Consider the following 19,776-nt stretch of genomic DNA (forward strand, 5'->3'; position numbering starts at 1 on the left):
TTGATGTCCCTGAAACTTAGATCCTGGGGCAAGCCAGTCGCTCTGGGTTCAAGTGAGATGGGTCCAGTCCTTTTCTCAGCAGGGCAGAGGGCAGAGGGTAGCAGGCAGCAGTGCAGCACAGTAGATGAGCAGTTCTTCCAGAGTAACAGTCCAGCTGAGTGGCAGTCCTTGTAGTTGCGCAGCAGTCCTTCCTTCTCGCAGAGTTCTTCACATGTCCAGTAGTGTACTAATTTGGTGGGGTAAGAGACCCAGTACTTTTACCTAGTTGTGCCTTTGAAATGGGGTGACCTCCAATAGGGCCTTTGAAGGGTGCAGAGGTCTTCTCTCCCAGCTATTGCTCCAGACTCACTCCAGGGGAGTATGCAGCCCTTTGTGTGGGGATAGGACACAGCCTGTTCAGGTGTCCGATACTCCCTCCCTTCCTGCCCAGGATGACTAATCAGGATGTGGATGGCCACTCAATCACACCTAAGCTTACTTTGTGTGTGGCTGCCTAGAGGGAATGCCCAAACTCCAGCTGTCACCCACTCCAAACGTGTATTGGAGACACGTTGCAGGCACACAGGGCTAAGAACAGAAAAATACCATCTTTCAAAAAGTCCATTACAAACTAATGGGGTAACCCAAACTGCCAAAGGACCTGGGTGCAATCTGACACTAAGAAAGTCCTATTTGCTAGGATATATATATCAACAATCAATATTGTATTTTAATTCAATATAGTCCATATATAGGAGAGAGAGAGAAAGAACACACAATTGAACACCTTATTTATGAAAGTAAATTCAATACTTTATACTTTTATATTGGATTGAAAAAAATCATTGACATACAAAAAGGTCATTGTTATACATTCAATGCTTAAACGTTGCTCAGATAGATGCATAAAGAGGTGCTCATAGTAGTGTTCAAGTAATGTGGAAGGAATAGAAAGGGCGAATCCGAAGATTATATACAAAAGAGATTGGGAAAAATGTAGCAGAACTGTGTCAATTCAGTAACTTTGGAATGCCTATCCAAAGAAGGGTCTCACATATTGGAAAGAGGTGATCCATATAAGAAAAAAGAGAAGCTGATTTTTCAGGTCACCTCTGTCTTTAGGATAATGCGAAAAAAGATCCAGACTTTTATGGTTATATTGTCGATGTTTTGACCCAGGTAAAAGGTGCGACAATTAAAGACCCAGAAAACGGGTCTTCAGCAGGACGAAAATTAAGCAACCTACAAATAAGGGAAGTGTATGTACAGTGAATTAGTGAGAATAAAACCCATTATCTTTCTCTAAAACATTTAAAATATATATAGATCACTGACCTTCAGTCTTTCACCGATAAGCGGGTGAGTGGTGATTTTTCAACATTCCTCCTTAAATTAATAGGCACATTAACTTGCCTCACAGTGACGTACCATTTTCTAGCTTTACAGCAGTATTCTGATTTATTCTGCTGCATGCACGGGAGACAGAATTAAGGATTCCACCAGCACAGCTACACATAGGGAAGGTTTTTTCCAATGCCACTGAAGGTCAGTGGTCCATATATATTCATTTTAATAATTAAATCACAGTATGTACAATTCCAGGAGCACTAACCAACTATATTTATCAGGCATCTAAGTCAGCCGTCATGTTGGGAAATGTTAAATACGTGCATTGGGTCATTACCATGCATGATTACGAAGATGCCATAAACTTGAAAAATAGGGCTAAGACGAAGTATTTTAACATTGAGCACCATTTTAGAAAGGTGGCGGCTACGTAAAATGACAAATGTATATAAAAAGGGTATAACAGTATATCGTCAGTGTGCATCAACGTGATTCAACCCTCTTATAATCATGTTTCTAATATGGACGATATGAACATCTATTAACCCCTTCCAGGCTGATGACGAGCTCAGCTCGTCATGAGCGTAACCTGCCGTGCGCTCATGACGAGCTGAGCTCGTCATGTAACGCAGTAATTTTAAAATTGCCGCGCACAGCGGGAAAAGCGGCTGCAGCGATGCGGTTAAGAACTCATGAACCAAATATTTAATGTTAAATATGTGCATTGGTGTCAGGCAGCCAAATTAAAGTCTGGCCTTGTGAGTTGCACAATAGCGGATGGAAACAGTACCATCTTGACAGGAAACTATAAGAGAACATGAGGAATAACACAAAAACAAGCATTGGTAAATGCACGAAACAGTATGCTACAGCCAATAGAAATGAAGAAAAAGTAGGTGTCAAGCACAGAAACCAATGAGAAGCAAGGAAAGCAAGGGACAGGATGTAAAGCCCTTTTAAGATGTATTATATTTAATACAATAGATTCCACAAGCACAGCACAAGCGCTGTGCAGGCAAAACCTAAAAAACGCATATATCACTATTACCAGGTCCAATAAAAAATCTCTCAATCTTCCATTGTACATGCACGAGCTAACAGGAAACAGCTCCTAGAATCCCTTGCTTGGAGACTACCCAATGTTATCTCCTATTTGAATTCAAATTGGCAGTACCTAAATTAAAATAAAAGGAAATAAATCAAAATTACATATGCATCTCAAATCCTTTTTAGGTCGAGCTGGTAATGCATCCGAAGGATGCATGTGTCCAGCTGGAGACCTAATGTTGTCTGTTACGGGGGAAGGAGAGACAAGAAGGTGTTACGAGCTTTTTCCTGGATTTGGGTGCGCGAACGCATACAGACAGACACTCGCTCACACACCCCCTCCTCCCCCACAGTCACACACACACGCACTCCAAGACACATACACACACGCACGCACGCACACACATACACAACCCCCCCGCCGCACGCGCGCGCGCACACACATGCCCCCCCCCCGCCCTCGCAGCTCAGCAACCCACTCACCGGCTTCCTTGGTGCGGCGGCTCTCCTCAGCTGCAGGGCCCGGCAGCAGGACTCTTCCTCCCTCCTTCGGCACCGGGGCGCAGGGTAGGCTCCTGCCTGCTCCGGTGCTCCAAACAATCGCGGCTCTTCCGTGGGAGGCGGGGTAGGCTCCCTCCCTCCTACTTCCTGTTTCCGGTTGTCGCGCCGGCCTGCCTGACTTCCTGGTCGCAGGCCGGCGGTACTCGAAAGGGGGAAAAACGACTCCAGCATCCTATAAATTTGGCAGCAGAAAGGCGGCTGAGTGACGAGGAGCGTACTCTGGGAATCTACGCACGCTGAAATTAGCAGCAAGAGTTCTGGATAAATGATATGGTCACAAACACCCTGCATTTAAATCGGTTTACGGGGCTATGGCACCTGCTCCATATTATGTACCTAGCAAGTTTCAAGGCATAATTTTGGTAAGAGCGATGGTGGTTAATATATTTGCTGGAGAGGTCAGCGAGTTGTGCAATCGCAGGATTCGCTCTTCATGACTCATCATAAAACAGCATAGAGTTAATGTGTCCGCTGCTAAATCTCCCACATGAAGGTCACGACAGTTTGCTTTATATATACAGCTCAGTGGTTACTGCTTTTCTTGCAGAGATATTTGTGAAGTTTCTCATAAATAGATATGTCCGACGACATCATTAAAGTGCATACGTGCAGAGCCAGCCTCTACCAAAAGTAGTGCTGACAGACCTTTAAGTGATAACTTTATTTTAGATCCTTCTGGAGCTGAAAATAAGGTCTCCTTCACTTTCGCTTTCATCAGGTCGTTGCTCGGAATGCAAATCTCAGTGTATGGGCTGCTGAATGCTCTACTGCCTGCGAGTTGCACTGCTCACAGCCAGCTTATTTCACTGGGGCTGCCCTGGATCCAACTCAGTAATACCTGCTGGATCTATAGTCTATCTGGATTCCCCTCTTCCCAACACGGACATGCCCTTTGTAACAGATCTCCCTCGCCTTAAATTTATTTCTATAGGTTATTCAGCTCCCTTGCTGGTTCTCATTTTCCTCTAGTTTGTTGGCCCTTCTGTCACTGTCCTCCTTCCCCATCCCTTCACCCTCTCTTTGTACCTCTCCTTTTCATTGTATTGTGCAGTGGTCGGCAGATTTTGTCAGCAGTTGCCCCATTTCTGTTGAGTTACAACGAATTGGCACAACGGCCCACTGGCAACCCTCGCGGGCAACACCTGCAGCATGTGCTGTCCTCGAAGCAGAGCGTTTCCCAGTGTGTTGCAAGCGCACCACCGTGCACCAGGTTTTAGACGAGGATGTGTTTGGCAATAGTGGCAACATGACATTAGTTTTCCTTTCTGAGTTTGTCTTGACGTTTTTAACTGTTGCTGCTCGCATTCATCATGTAAATTACGCCTTTTGTAGGTTTTCGAAGGAATGTTAGCAGTGCGATGCTTGCAATTGCATCTGAAACGCATCTTTGCCCTCTCACCCACTGAGTTGTTTAACGTGATTATCTGCAAGGAAAAAAAGCCTGGCATTTAATTTTAGTTTACGTTTCACAACTCGGCGCTTTGTCAACTCCGCCCTGCGCACAAGAGCATAGTAAGATATTTTTGCAGTATGGTTTTCACTGGACCCACGAGTTTAGCTCAGGTTTTTACAAGCCCATCTGCTTCTGACAGACTATTGTCTCTTGCTTGTGTTGGCACCTCTCTAACCACTGCCCGATCTTGTGTCCGGTTGCTCTTTTCTTTATTAATTTTTTTTGGGGGGGTTGTCATTGTTTTGGTAAGCGTGAATGTGGGTCTTGGTTCACAAAAGTTCTTTAGAAAAGTTTAAGCTATTGCCATTATAAATTACAATAACTTTTATTTAAGTATTAGTTATTTAAAAAAATTAAACGCCATTATTATTTGTAATAGCAATACATCTAAGTCATGTAAATACAAAACATATTGCATTACAAATGCTATAGGTATCACATTTGCGAAAGTTATAACTATTGGCATTGTAAATGACAAAGCTATTAATTTCGCTATTTTCAAAAACAACACATAAATAAAAACTTTGCCATTTACAATACCAATAGCTCAAACTTTCCTAATGCGAGACCTATTGCATTGCAAATGCTTGTTGATGATAGGAAACAAAGTACATGATAGTCTGATGATATTGTGTGATTATTCCTTTACTCTTTATTCATTACCCATTCACAATCAAAACTTGCTTCTAGCCTGAACAATTAACATTTTCTGTAACCTGCACGATTAGTTACATTTGAATTTCTTGAGAGCTCTAGAATTAGACGTATATAAAAAACATTAAATGCATACCCCTATAAAGTAAAATTTAACAGATTTAGAAACCAGTACAACAATAACCAGAAGAATTCAGGATAGGGCCTCATGGAGCACAGCTTACGACTGTTGCAACTATCAAAGATCCATTAACATGTTCAAATAATATTTTTTAATATAATTTATTGAACCATTCTTTAATCTTTGTAAATAACAAAACGCTTCACGGAAAAAAAAACAATATGTATCAAATATAACAGCATATTCACACACCAAAATGCATTGTAAATAATGTTTGTTTATCAACATGGTTTTTTTCAATCTGTGGAAAAGGAAGATGCATGTTAAACGATTAGTAGTTCACAAATAATTATCCAGACATTGCTAGGTTTCTCCTATAATACATAAATATCACTAATGAAGGGTAAATATACCCAATTTAAAGTCACAGCATTTTACTTCTCATGTTATTACTGCATGACAAACTCCATCTAGAATATGTGAAGTCTTAGCGTTCATTAAGACGATAAAATATATGAATATACCTCGCAAGTGCCTGCGTTCTCCCTCTCGTGCAAAATGGAATAATTGAATGAGACGCTGTTACTGCAAAATAGTCATTTTTCGCTTCTCGGTCTCCTAAAATCAAAGTTAACAGCAGCCGTAGTCATTCCCTAAAGCACTATAAATATAGCCTTCACATAGTATCACAGCAAACTAACCCGATGAGATTATTGTACAACATACATGTCATGCAGTATATTCAAAAGGATGGACGCCCTCGACTGCAAAATAGGAGACTACAGGACTCTTGTTGTGGACCGAGTTCACGAGCCGCGACCCTCCACAGATGCGGTCAGCATTTCACCAAGAGTCAATGGAGCTGATGGAATTGTCACCCCAACCACTAGTTGACAGGGAGGAGGGCACATTGTAGACTAAATATCGGCCTCTAAATGTAAACAATTGACGTGTAATGATACCCTATCGGCTTAATAATACACTTCTTTAAGACAAGCTCTGATATTTCTATCTTGATTTTGAGTGTGGACATCCTTGATAGGAATCTTACACCATCATATTCCTTACAGTGCCCTCAGCATCCAGCATGGCCACCATCATGAACTCTGCATATTTGCATGGCCACCATAATGAACTCTGCATCTTACATGGCCACCATCATGAACTCTGCATCCAGCATGGCCACCATCATGAACTGTGCATATTTGCATGGCCACCATAATGAACTCTGCATCTTACATGGCCACCATCATGAACTCTGCGTCCAGCATGGCCACCATCATGAACTCTGCATCTTGCATGGCCACCATATTGAACTCTGCATCTTACATGGCCGCCATCATGAACTCTGCATCCAGCATGGCTGCCATCATGAACTCTGCATCCAGCATGGCCACCATCATGAACACCCTCTGCATCCAGCATGGCCGCCATCATGAACTCTGCATCCAGCATGGCTGCCATCATGAACACCCTCTGCATCCAGCATGGCCACCATCATGAACTCTGCTCTCCTGGTGGCAGTGGTAACATGCCTGGAGAGAGCCTCATAGTAAGGCACAGGTACTCTGTGGGTTTAGAGTTGGCCACTCTGACCCATTAGCTTGGATTGGTTGTAATAAACAAAGCACTCAAGGGAAGTACATAGGAGGTAATACAAGTTCCTGATAACGGACATATCACTTTCCGAAACTTTCTTCCAAAAGCCGCAATACATTATTGAGAGATCCTTATCCCAATTACCTGCAGTGTTCGGTGTGTGATGTTGTTGCAATTACATGCCTGGTTGTCACTTATTTGCGCTTTCGCGTTTGTTGACATTCGGATGTCCTTGTCTGACTTGGCACCGCTTAGTACATGTGTTTGTTTGTCTCCTTTCTGTGCTTTTATGTCTCTGTCTGATTTCTACTGTCCGAGTGTCGGCGTCCATTTATGCTTGACTGCTAGCCCTTACATTTGTGTGCCGTGCGCTTTCATGACCTTTTGTGCTGTATGAACATGTTTGCATGTGGCTTTGTGTGACTCTCTCCGAGCCTTACTCTCTGGACAACATTGTCACCTCTTTAAATGTATATTTAAAGTATTGAAAACCCGAGGGCGACCAATTAACTCTAATAATGTGACTCTAGCACCGATAGTGCTGTGTAGACACATTTTAATAACTTTTAATTCACCTGAGCTATAAATATTGTATGAACCTTTATTCTGCTGGTAGCAAGTTCACGCCTATGAATAACCAGTAAAGTTGCTCTGACTCGACGGGAAGTAGCCTGGCCCCATCAATTATTCTTTCTTTATTGTAAAATGCGTCACAATATATCTATCCCCAATTTGGATGCAGCAAGGCAATTGCGGAGCGGATGCGGCACTGCGACCGGAACTACCAATTTTAGAACTGGAGAATCAGGTTCGAACCTGGACGTCAACTCAACAGCCTCTGATTCTGCAAAAAATCCCTTAATGATTAAGGGATTAAGGCTTAATCTACCCGTGCATAACTATTAAATGTAACTCCCGTAAAACACTCGAATTTCTTCAGGTGGAGCTCGCCCATAAAAGTGATTTTACCAGCACAGGCGGACATGCTTGGATTTGATGAAAGTCACCTCTGACCACAGCCACTGTCATGAGGCTCATTTCTGGGCACATCGACTTGTGTTGGCACATCGACTTGTGTTGTATTTGGTCCCAGCACACAGCCCATGTTTGATTCACATGAACACAACGTTGGTGACATGGCATATAAAACCGCACCCCAAACCCTCTGCCCCGGCAGAGCTCATGAAGCATTTCTCTCTTTAAAGTATAGTGCTTTTTCATATTGTATTATAGGAAGTGCACAAAAATGAAAGACTGGTATCTGTGCCTTAAATTTCCGACTTGACCTGGGCACACTGGCTAAAGAAATGAGACCTCTAGTGGGTACGCAAAGGGGGTGATGGTAGGTTTCAATTGCAAATCTTGGGTCTCTTTCCATTAGCTGTAGATTCTGTGTCCTGGTGCACAGCCAGGTGTAGGGCTCGGCAAAATAAGACACTGCGTACCTTCCTATTTGCAGTGTGGATGGATACAGAGATGTTGTTCCAAATCCTGGGTGCATAGATGGAAAAGGCCTGCAGGTTTGTTGTTTTCTTTTTTACATTTCTTAGTCTTCAGTTGAATGGTGTCCTGGCTGTCAGGTTGCCTAGAGACCCCAAGAGATGGTCAGCTTGTCTACAAGATAAGAGGGGGCTCTGCTGGTAACAATGATTACCCCCAGGTCCCTCCTGTCCTCGTCCCATTCATAAACAAAGAGAGATAATCCTAGCTCACCAACAGAAAAAAGAACAGAGGAATGCTGACCCTACCCCACACCTTCCCACTGAGAGTACATAAACGTACCTATACCAGAATTCCCTCTGTTATTTTTTTCTGTCTAACAACAGAATGGGACGAGTTTGGAGCTGGGAAGCTCCTAGTTTATTTACGTTTCTGCTGCTGGGAGGTGGGGGAGTTGCTGGTGTTTCATGTCCCCTTCCCTGCCTGGCTTGGGGGGAGACAGGTGGATTTCCTCCTACATGGTTCCTGTTGTCGCATGGTGTCTCTATGCTATGGCGAAGTGGTTCTTGGGAGGAATTCCATTCTGGGCCTTGTTGCCTGACTTCCGGCTTGGAGATGGTGCCGGAAGTCAGGCTTTGGTTTGCCAGTCGGCTGCGAGGCTGATTTCTGTACCTTTAAGACAGCCAGGGTGAATCCAGCATAGCGATTTTTGTGTGTATCTTTGCAGTGCGGCCTTGGTGCTGTTCTGAGCACTTATTACTTCTGCCTTCTCTGCCTCTGTGGATCAGGTGGGTCAGGCTGGATCTGTGCTTCAGTGGCCCACTCTTGAAGGCTGCTGGTTCTTGGCTGTCCTTGGCTGTGGGTGAGGTCGGGCTTGTCTTCATTATGTTTTGACTGCAGTTGTCAGGGGGATAGTGGCTGATGTGCCCCTGTTCAGATTGCTGTGAACTAAAACAGGCATTCTTCCCTCTTGCTACTGAACTTATCTGACAATTCAGAAGTTGTGCAGGGTCAGGTCTAGTTGGTACCTAGTAGGGTGATCACCTGGGACTTCAAAGTGCTGTTGGCACCTGTTGGCGCCTTGGTGTTCAGTGAAAAATGGGGAAGCATTCCAGGAAGCACAAGCATGTACAGCGCTCCTCGCCTTCCTCTTCGGTGTCTTCTGCCTCTCCTTCTCCTGCACAATTGAAACGCCGCAGGGAGGGTGATGATGCTAGGATCAAGAGGTTGATTAAGGAAACTCTGCATGAGATGGGGGCCCATTATAAGGACTCTCTTCCTGTTCATTCCTCTCATTCTTCCGGTTCTGAGGCGGATTGGATGGGGGGTGAGGAACTTAAGGCAAATACATTGACAAGGATATGTTACCGGACTTGCTAAAACATGTCAAGTCCAACATGGGTTTTCCTAATGATGAGGCACCAAGCATGTCTGGTGGTTCATTGCTGCTGCAGTTTCCGAGTTTTAGCTGATGTGGATGTGCTGGTCCATCCATACATCCATGAGGTTTTAAAGTGGGGGTGGAGGGATCATGATCGTATAATGCTTCCAAGGTTCATGGCTAAACTTTACCCGCTATAAGGCCTGTCAAAGGATTTGCCGTATTCCATTCCAATTGATGCTTTTGTGGCTAGTCTTGTGGGTCGGACTCCCTCGGCTGAGGATGCTGTGATTAAAGATGCTGTGGATAAGAAGGTGGATGCTTCCCTGCAGAAGATGTACTCTGGTTCTGGTTCTCATCTGGCCCTCTGGGCTGGCATTTATGGTACTTATGTTGCCCAGTCTCTGATTTCGGATATCAAGGCCCTGTATCATTCATTGGTTGATACGTCTGACTGTCTGGGGCTTTTGAAGCATATCAAGCAACAGGTGGATTTTCTTTCTGATGTGTGCTTCGATGTGGTGAGGGTTTCGGCCCTCGGGGCTGGTGTGGCGCCCCGCCGTAATCTTATGTTGAAGGCCTTGAAGACTGATTCTGCTTAGAAAGCTTCAGACCTGCACCTACCTTTTCAGGGGGCTATGATGTTTGAGGAGTTGGAGGGCAAGTTGCAGAGGTTTTTTAAGGAGATAATTCACTCTTCTTCCTTTAAGCAACTCTCGTCTACGGCTGTTTCTTCCAAACCTAAGTCCTTTTTTCCGTCTACCTTTGATGGAGCAAGGTGGCAAAACAAAATTTTGTGTACCCCTTGTGAAATCAATGTTCCATAACGTTAACATTTACTAATGGTGTATTGTGGTGAACTAATCAACAATAGTATAAGATGCACACACATGCACACGTGGGAATACTAATTTTGCATGCATGAAGCAATATAATTAACTAATTTGTATTCTTATTGTGTTGTGAACTAATTCACAGCTTAAATATAAATAAACGCAATATGAATGTGCTTATTGTACACGTGATTGTGCCAAAAAGTCGTTGGATATGTAAGTATGAAATGCATTTATGTGGCTTACCTGCTGGGTAATATCTAATGGGGAAACATTAGTACGGAGGGACGTAAACAGAAGGGATTTATTTCTATATTTAACATGAATTTGTGTTTGTTTCTATGATAATTATGATTCCAAAAGTGGCCTCTGAGGCCTAGTGAAAACATGGCTGCTCTGGTAAACTGCGAGCAAGTGTTGGACTGCGCATGCGTACCCAAAAGCCTGCAAGTGAGAGTGAACGGCCTGTGCTCAAATGAGGAGTTCAAGGCTACTGCACCCTGGAAGTCAGGATGGTTGCCAAAACATGGACCCTCGAGCGTTCTGAACGTGGGAAAGCAATGCGAAGTTACAAGTAAAAGGAAGTAACCAGACCAAAGACTGTCCTAAACAATACCTCTTTATTAAACTGCTGATTCACAGTGAATATGATGTTGTAATGGTGAGGAGATGCTCACCTATCCCAAATTTGTCCAATCAGAACCCGAGTTGGTGATGTTAGATACTTTTTAGATAGATTAAGTTAGGAAATTAGTGTATAAAACCCCCTGACTTTGCTTAGAGGTGGTCGCTCTTTTGATTTCCTCTCGAAGTGCTGTCGGATTGCAGATCGATTCCTGGATGTAAGACTCTTTTGAATTATTTTCTTGTTTGCTTTGCAGGACTGAAGTATAAGATGAGGGCATTAGTTAGGGATGTTAGGAGAGAATGAATTTGGATCTATCAATCTTTTGCTAAACTTTAACTGATTTCTAAATAAATTACTTTGTTCTGAGCTCTAAATAAAATGATCTTTTCTGAAATAAAGTTTAAGATTTTACTGAATAAAGAATTAATTAATGCCTAAATGTCAGACATATTAAAGTTTTGCTTTTAATAAAATTAGGAAAATGGAATATTAAAGCTGGTCTTGTAATTTTTCCTACGCCTGATTTTCTTTCTAGCAGATCCATTGCCATTATGGTGGTGTGTCTGAATAAAATTCATGTTTGTTAAAACCATGGTAAATCAGATAAAACTATAGGTGTAAATAATAACTGTTTAAATAGGTATAGACACTCTGCCAAATGTTACAGCATTACTCCTATGTGTTTCACCAATCCCTGAAGTCGAGTTAAGTGAACAGAGAAAGTGTGCAGTGTTATGGGCCCCACTGATAAATGAATGTGCGTTTAGTATATTTCAGGGAAATGGTGATACTGAATTGAAATGATTTTTGGAGTTCCGCTGTAGCAGTTATATCTTGGTAGCAGAGTAGTGGTTGCTAAGGAAATTAGCTAGGGTTATGTATAAAGTACTATATAGAGTTTGATGTACAGAATTATGACTAACATCTGTTGATTTCGTATTACGTTATATGTAGTTCTGAAAAGGCTTCCAAGTGTTGCATGAAGCTAGTGCCTCTGTCTGCAGGCAGAGGAAGTGTGGCAAGTAAAGTCGCACAGTGCATTGGTCTGTTTCAAAGAAGTAGTATCGTCGTATACTGCGGTGGTATTGTCGTATATAACTGTTTAGGGACATTAGGTGTGAAAGGATAAATGTATAGTAAGGACAGTCTATAAAATCTTAGCCTTCAAGTACAGGGATCATTGCGTATCCTGATTAAAACTTACTGCTGGGAGAGTAGTGGGACTTAACCCGAGCTTGATCGAAGGGTAAAGGAGTTGCGTCTACTTTACTAACGAAAGAGTACTTCTGTGGTGGGCTAGAGGTAAGCGCTGCCTACTGGAGATACAGAGTTCATGTATATCTGAGTAGGGATTTTTGTATGAAATGAGTGTAAATGAAATTGCACTTGTGTGATTGAGAAAATTCTATCACTTTATTAGCGAAATAGGCAAATGGTATTGTTTCCTGTAAGTTACTAACTGATTTTGTAAAATATCTTGTAAATACGGCTTCTTGAAAAATCCTGTAAAGGAGGGGTCAGTCAGCGCTGCAGAAGCCGGAGCACTGGTGATGTCAAAAGTGTCACTCTGGGATTGGTCCTTGTGACCAAGACGGAGTAGGAGCTGATTGGTACATCACGAAAAGCAGCAGAAGCTATTGGTTAAGCACTATAGTGACGTATCTTGTTCTAATTGGTACATTAGTGCGAACCGCGCTGTGATAGGTTGGTGTTACGGAAACAGCAATAGAATAGTACGCGATCTTTTGAAAACAGGGAATTTACTGAAAAATGGCTTACTACTATTATGACATAGACAAGAAGAAATCTTCATGGTTTAAGAAATTGAAAAATATGTTTGTAAAACACAAAGAGGTAGTTACGAGAGAGGGAAAAATACTTCCTTCGCCAAAGACGCCTGCTTCTTGTATGATGTCAAAATATGGTTACCATACGTGTGTTTGGTTGGAGAATTGAGTACGGTATACCAAGAATGATGGGGTTTTAGCTTTTCCAGAAGGAGGATCTTTTGATTCAGCGATTTTGAGAAATTTGAGAGACAAAAAGATGAAGCTTGAACCGAGACCTAGACCTACTCAATTCGAGGCACTGGTCGAATGGGAGGATGAGATGCATGCATTGAAAAGTGAGAGGTTAACCAGACATATCAGACCAAGAGGTAGAGGTCGAGAAATTTATGGGGAGAAACACATGAGAGTAGAATGCGTAGATGGAGAAACGATAACATGTGTGATGGCATGTATCCAGTTAGATTGGTGGATGAATATGAGGGACGGAAATGCACAGAAAAGAAATAGAATGCGGAGATAGGGAACCAAAGTTTTGGTGAAATTGAACCAGAGGATGCTGTATTGGAGGAAATATTAAATAGGAGACCGCCGCCATATCAACCAGGTTCTTTATGGACTACTCCGAATGCTCCTATAGCAGATGAGAGAATTAGTGAAACTCCGAGACAACCATCAAATTTACGAGAGTTCCCTGAAAGAGTAGAAACAAGATATATTCCAAGTACACCGATTGGGGAGGTTAGAATTACAGGTACTCATATACAAAGTAATGACTTGCATAAAACTGTGCTAAGTGCTGAAAAGCGAAATGATGTACAACCAGATATTTCTGATTATGAACGTTCCACGCGTGAGCTGCTTCAAAATCTTACTCAGGATATGGAAGCAGTAACTGTCCCAGTAACAATAGGTCCTATAATACCAGTGTTTGAGAATCAAAGAATAAAAGAACCAAGCTTAACAATTCCATTGCAACAGAGTTTGCAGAAAGTAAAAGAGAATATTTATCCTGATTTGTCAGAAATAAAGTGAACTGCCAATGTAAATCCACCTGAATTGACTTTTAATCAAAGTTCATCATGCAGATACCCGACGGGAGCAGAATCAGACTCTGCAACCCCAGAGAGAAGTGTAGATAAAATAGATCTAACGCAAACCCCTGTAGGACCATCAGATAAAGAATTGAGTCATTGGATTAAAACTTTAAAATTAAAGGAGCAGGAATCAAAAGTGTTGGATGTGGCAAAATTAAAAGTAGATATGGAAGAATTAATTATTGGAACTATTGGAACAGTCGGACTGAAAACGTACGAGGATGATGAGCTCATGTTTATGTGTAAAAGTATAACATGGAAGGCCAAAACGATGTATGATCAGTTGGAAGAATTGGCAAGTGAATTTGGAATAGATTTTTCAAAAATAAAATCATTGCAGAAAACATATCGGGTAGATTTTGCAGAAAGAGACATTGAGAACATGAATACTGCTGGGAGGTTAGCACAAATAAAAGAGCTGATTGTACTAATGCGAAAATGGGGAGATGTGAGTAAATGGAGGGTTAAGTGGGCAAAGAAGAAGGAAGAAAATAGTGATAAACCCACATTAGCTTTTCCAATCAGGGAAAAAGAGACAGTAACAACTGAGTTTCCCTTGAGAGAGATGCCAGGAGGAGGATATGTACATGTTCCTTGGAGCAGACAAGATATATTGTCATTTACAAATGATTTTCCTAGGTTGAGAGAGAAACCAGTGGAATGGTATCGTCAGGTAGACAGATTTTTAAAAGGGTCAAAAGTTTTATGGATTGATTGACATAATGGTGCCCGCAGATTTATGGACAGAATGCAAAATATCTGTGGATTGGCCACGGGAAGAGTATCCCAGAGATAAAGTAAAAGGAGCTCCATCACTAGATGTAATGCGAAAGTACGAACAAGTGATAGTATGGCTGAAAAATAAGATACCTCCAAAAGAAACTGATTGGGTAAAAATAGACAGGACCACACAAGAGGCAAAAGAAACTGTACATTCGTTCTATTAAAGATTACTCTTAGTCTTTAAACAAAATAGCGGCTATGAGGAACTGAATGAAAATGATGTGAGCCGTTTTATATATAGATTCGTATATGGCCTGAGACCAGAAATTTCAGACATGATTAGACACAGCATGATAGGATGGCAGTCGAGCTCAGTAGACAAAGTACTGGGACAGGCGAAATATTGCAGTGAAGAAATTGAAGCAAAACAGAAAAAGTTGAAAGAAAAAGCCATGTGGGCACAAGTGAAGGTAGCGGAACAACAAGTAGCGCAAATGGAGAGTAAGAGTGCAGGGAATCAAGGTAATTTTAAGGGTAAACCTAAATTAGTAGGAAATATTGATGAATTGAAGAAGAAGTTCCCCTGTTTTAATTGCGGCAAGTTAGGGCATTGGAAGAAAGAGTGTAAATGTCCGCCAAGAATTCATGGACAAATTACATCACTGAATCCGCAGGTGCAGTTTGAGGTAAATCAACAGCAACCGCAACAACAGCAGATAGCAAATCAGCAAAGTCAGGTGCCACAACCGCCACTGCCATACAATGTAAACCAACAGAGACACAGTGCAGAGACAGGATTCAGCTGAGGTGAGCAGGCAAAAAGACCGCAAAGAGTGAATGTGTGACCTCAGTATTGGTTAGAAGAGGAGGGTGGCAGTGAGCTGGATGAAAGTTTCTGACGGTGCTTGAGAGAGGAAGAAGAGTGTGTGCATGGAGCCACTCTTGAGGTAGATCAGTCTGGTTCATTTCTGAGCGGGAAGGTGAATGATGTAGAAATAACTTTCCTAGTGGACACTGGTGCTACCCGTTCTACTGTTAGATCAGTGGAAATTCAAAATCTTCCTCTCTCGGGAGAGACAATTCAAGTTGTAGGTGTAGCTAATAGACAGATAAAAACTCCCTTGACAAAACCAGTTGAAATAGAAATTGGAACTTTCAAAGATATGCATCGATTTGTGGTGTGCGATAGTAGTCCTGTTAATCTATTAGGTAGGGATATTTTGTGTGAGATGAATTGTGCCATATATTGTTCCCCGGATGGCATAGAATTGCAAACTCCAGATGAGGATAGTCTGTATAAAATGACAATGCTCATGATTGAGGCAGAGCAGAACAAGCTATTTCCTGTATTTGACCGAGAAAAGATTCCTGTTGAACTGAAAGAGGTAGTGAAATAAGAAATATGGGATTTCATTGGAAAAGATTAGTATTGATGAAAGGTGTTGATCCTGTAAAGGTCACGATAAAAGAAGGTGCAAGTTACCCAAATATTCCTCAGTATAAAATGACTGCATAAGTAATTGAAGGAATAACTCCAGTGATTGACAAAATGATTGAGCAGGGAATACTGAAAGAAATAGGAAGCAGTCCTTGTAATTCACCAATCATGGGATTGAAAAAGCCTAACGGAACATTTAGAATTGTGCAAGACCTTAGAAAGGTTAACAAAATTGTTGTCCCATGTTGTCCGATTGTTCCGAATCCAGCAGTGATTCTGTACCAAATTCCTCATGATGCATAATGGTACACTGGGATTGACCTGTGCAATGCGTTCTTTACTGTTCCATTGCATCCAGAAAGCCAACCAATGTTTGCGTTCCGTTTCTAAAATTGTATCCTAGCATGGTGTAGAATTCTGCAAGGGTACACTGAGAGTCCATCGATTTTTAATCAGCTGCTAAAGAAGTAATTAGAAAACTTGAGCATGCCTGGAGAGTCTGTGCTAGTACAATACATTGATGATCTTTTGGTTGCATCGAAAACAAAGGATGCATGTGTAACTGACACTGTAGCATTATTGAATCATTTGGCAGAGGAAGGACATAAAGTGTCTCCATCAAAATTGCAGTTTTGTCAGAATGAAGTACAATATTTAGGTCACAAGATTGCTAAAGGAATCAGACAGGTCACAATAGAAAGAATTAAGATGATACAAGGAATGCAGCCACCTAAAACTCAAAGACAGGTGAGAATGTTCTTTGGAATGGTAGGTTATTGTAGTCAGTGGATTAGTGGATTTTCATTGATTGCAAAACCATTACAAAGACTGACAAAAGCAGATATCAGAGACCCCATTGTTTTGACCAAAACAGAAATGGAAGCATTTGAACAGCTGAAAACGAAACTGTGCTAAGCACCAGCTTTAGGAATGTCTGATTATGAGAAGGAATTTGAACTGTACTGCAGTGAGCGAGAAGTTTGTGCATTGTCAGTATTGGTTCAGAGACATGGAAAACTGAGAAAAACAATTGTGTATTTCTCAGCTGTTTTGGACCCTGTAGCAAAAGCTTTGCCAGGTTGTCTGAAAGGAGTAGTAGCTACTAGTGTACGTTTGGAGCAACGTGAAGGAAAGTGATGGGATATCCTGTGAGGGTGTATGTACCTCATTCTGTGGAGATTCTCCTCACTAGCGCTAAAACACAGTATATGACCAACAGCAGAATGACCAGATATGAGAAAATAATTTTGGGAGCTGAAAATGTAACAATTACCAGGTGTGTAAACATTAAACCTTCTACATTGCTACCTGACACCATTGAGGCAGAGGTGGAAGGTAAACTTGATCACAAATGTTTGGATGTTCTTGAATATTGCACAAAACCAAGACCAGATATCAGAGATGAACCTTTACCTGAATCAGATGTTGTAATGTTTGTGGATGGATCATGCTTGAGAACGGAGATTGGTATTCTAAGTGCTGCTTATGCCGTCTGTACTGTGGCAGAAGTGTTGGAAGCATCTTGTCTGAAAGGAATTCATTCTGCTCAAGTAGCGGAACTGATTACTTTGATACGAGCATACGAATTGGGAAAAGAGGTGAAAGTAACCATAGTGACTGATAGTCAATACGGTTACGGAGTTGTTCATGATTATGGACAGCTTTGGTCCCAAAGAGGTTATTTGACCTCTGCAGGAACACCTATTCAGAATGCTGAATTTGTGAAAACGCTAATAGATGTGATCCATTTATCTGAGAAAATAGCTGTTTTAAAATGTTCAGCCCATAAAAAGAGTGAGGATTACATTACCAGAGGAAATAATTATGTGGATGCCATTGCAAAGCATTGTGCGAAAAATCAAATTTCATTCAAAACTCAAAGAACATGTTCCGAGTCATTTAATGCTAACTACTGTAGTTGAGACTTGGCAGGAAGTGAAACAGATACAGGAAGAGGCAGAAGCAGAAGAAAAAGATATTTGGTTAAAAGCAGGATGCAGACAAAGAGAGGAAGATGAAATTTGGGTTTACAAAGATGAAAGACCAGGAATGCCCGATAACATGATCTCAGACATGGCCCGAATGTACCACGGTCAGCCCCACATTGGTAGAGATGCTATGATTCGTCTCTTCAGACAGACTTGGTACAATCCCAAGTTCAGGATGATTGCTGAGAGCTTGTGCCAAAGGTGTTTGGTATGTCAGCAATTCAATCCAAACAGGAGAACTATTGTAAGTTTGTGAACCATAGGACGGGAGGGTGGTCCATTTACAAGAGTTCAGATGGATTTTGTGGAGTTGCCCCCATGCAATAGGCTTAGGTACATTCTTGTAAGAATCTGTTTGTTCTCCCGATGGGTGGAAGCTTTCCCCACGACGAGGAACGATGGGTTGACTGTTGCTAAACTGTTTTTACGTGAGATAATACCACGCTTCGGTTTCCTGGTGTCAATTGAGTCAGACCGTGGACCTCATTTCCAAAATGAACTTATGCAAATGATCTGTGAAGCTCTGGATATTCGCCAGAAGCAGCATTGTGCCTACAGACCTGAGGCTTCAGGAGTAGTGGAACAGGTAAATGGAACAATTAAGAACAGAATTGCAAAGATGTGTCTGGCAACAGGACTTAAGTGGCCCGATGCCTTGCCGCTTGTCTTGATGACATTAAGAAGCATACCTGACAGGAAAACTGGACTAAGTCCACATGAGATTTTGATTGGCAGGGTGATGAGGCAGGCCTATGTAACTGTTGATAAATTGTTGACAATTAATGATGACATCATACTGGATTACTGCAAAAATCTGTCTGATGTGGTAACTTCTGTGCTCCACCAGGTGGGAACTGAGTCAAATTCCAAAGAGAAAAATCCAGCTCATGATCTAGTCCCTGGAGACTGGGTTCGAGTGAAAGTGCATCGCAGGAGAAATTGCTTGGTACCTCGGTGGCAGAAACCACGCCAGGTCATTTTGGTCAGTACTACTGCAGTCAAGTGTGCGGGATTGAAGAGGTGGGTGCATGCGAGCTACCCCATTCGTGTGCCTGCACCTGAATACCCATACGACGGTGAAAGTACAACTGACTCTGATTCTGAAGCTGAACCAGAAAAAACTCCAGATACTGAAGATCGACAAGAACGTCGACATCTGAAAGTATCAGAAGCCAGTTCTGCATCTGAAGGTGAAGGTGAAAGGGAGGTTGTGGAGATACCAGATTCTGAAGATCAATCTGAAGATCGAGAATTGGTAAAGACAGGCACCAGTAAAGGCGCAAAAGAAAGTGAAGATAAAGTTATTGAAGAGGAGAAAACTGAAAAGCAATCTGAAAACTCTGAAAGCAGGTACGGAAATCCGGAGACTGGGGAAGAGGAAGAAACTCACGATAAGGATGAGATTCGAAGTACCAGTTATGAAGGTGTTCCTAACAGACTAACAGAAAAGAAAGTCGAATCTGATGAAGACAAAGATAAAAAAACTGGTGAATTGAGATTTAAACTAGTGAACAAAAAAAAAGAGCAGAAGAGCAAGTGAATGAGATCACTAACCAGAAAGAAACACTAGGAAAGAAAATAGAAATTAGTCAAAGGCCAAAAAGAGTAAGAAGACCAAACCGGAAGTATAAATCACCTGAGTGGACATATATTGTCCTACCACCAATTGTTGAGGTTAATAGCAGCCAAGAAAACCTGTA

This window comes from Lissotriton helveticus, chromosome 7, assembly GCF_964261635.1.
Source record: "Lissotriton helveticus chromosome 7, aLisHel1.1, whole genome shotgun sequence".
NCBI lineage: Eukaryota > Metazoa > Chordata > Amphibia > Caudata > Salamandridae > Lissotriton > Lissotriton helveticus.